The sequence below is a fragment of the Sinocyclocheilus grahami genome, unplaced genomic scaffold (assembly GCF_001515645.1).
Source record: "Sinocyclocheilus grahami isolate Dianchi unplaced genomic scaffold, SAMN03320097.WGS_v1.1 scaffold12362.1, whole genome shotgun sequence".
Lineage (NCBI taxonomy): Eukaryota > Metazoa > Chordata > Actinopteri > Cypriniformes > Cyprinidae > Sinocyclocheilus > Sinocyclocheilus grahami.
Genome location: NW_015514375.1, coordinates 4,588 through 5,657, shown reverse-complemented (window position 1 = coordinate 5,657; position 1,070 = coordinate 4,588). Strand labels below are relative to the sequence as shown.

General features: G+C 36.8%; 1 protein-coding gene across 1 annotated transcript in view; it reads left to right on the top strand.

Moving 5' to 3' along the window:
• The first annotated feature begins 329 nt into the window (after positions 1–329).
• LOC107578859 (uncharacterized) overlaps positions 330–1,070 on the top strand; it is a 4,495-nt gene continuing 3,754 nt past the window's right edge. Inside the window, exon 1 of the mRNA XM_016264764.1 lies at positions 330–456. The gene's annotated coding sequence lies outside the window, so the exon portion shown is untranslated. The remainder of the gene's footprint in view (positions 457–1,070) is intronic.

Below are 1,070 nucleotides of genomic sequence, written 5' to 3'. Positions count from 1 at the left end.
AGTATATAACAAAACAAAAAACAGAATGAATTACAGTATCCCACAGTGCAATGCACTCAGTTTGACCCTCAATACCCACTGTGACGAATGAGCTTGTAGTAACAGCTGCAATATTTTACAACTTATATTTGACTCATTACTTGATTGCCTAAATTTAAGACATTTTCATACAGAATTTAATTTAACAATAAATGAAACTACAGTGTAATGAGGTTATGACACCTACAGTATATTATGGTTTAAAATTGTATAATGTATACTGTTCCACTTTAAGTATTTACTATGCAGTACGCATTAAGCACTGTTAGTATTTTATTCCAATCATAACCTCATTGTGCTTTGCTCAGGGTCAGCTCAGTGGTATCTCTTCCACCGAGTCCTCCCTTAAAAGAAATAAACGGAGAGCTCCGCCCCCACCATGTGATGGCCCCACCCCATCCGATTCAGATAACAAAGGTATGCATTCATTTTTGTTCATAAGTGTTCTTTTAGTTTTCTATGTTTAAGCATTTGTGAATACTTGTGTGCGTGCTAGTGATGGTTTCCTAGAGGCCAAGTATATGCAGTTTCAGCATAGAATCAAGCTTGAACAAATGTGAGAAAAAAATGTATAGGTCTATGCTTGCCAACTGTGTTGGATTAATTATTTGCTTTTGTTTTACACTGTACTACCAGGAGGGGGCGCCTAACAGGCAGCACAGTCTCCTTTCCTCCTCCTCTCCTCCATGCATGCTTCTCTGTTCCTACTTTCATCGGTGATGGGCTATTTGTTCTCTGTGTCTTTACATAGCCTTCATGTCTTATGCACGTTGCACTGAACTTAAGTTCTTGTTGAGTCTTGTTCTGTTGTTTAATTGGCTTCCTTGCTTAAGGTCACTCCCTCTTGTTTTAAACTGTAATGTGAAGTCTTTTTCACCTTGTTAGTATAAAGACAATGTAGTATTCTAGAGGATAAAGTAATGCACACTCAGGTCAATAACAGAGTCAATTTATGCCGTAGACAGATGGATTTCATTGTAGTTTGTAGGTTCTAATGTTTTTAATATAAATTTATTTCAGTGTTTGTGTAA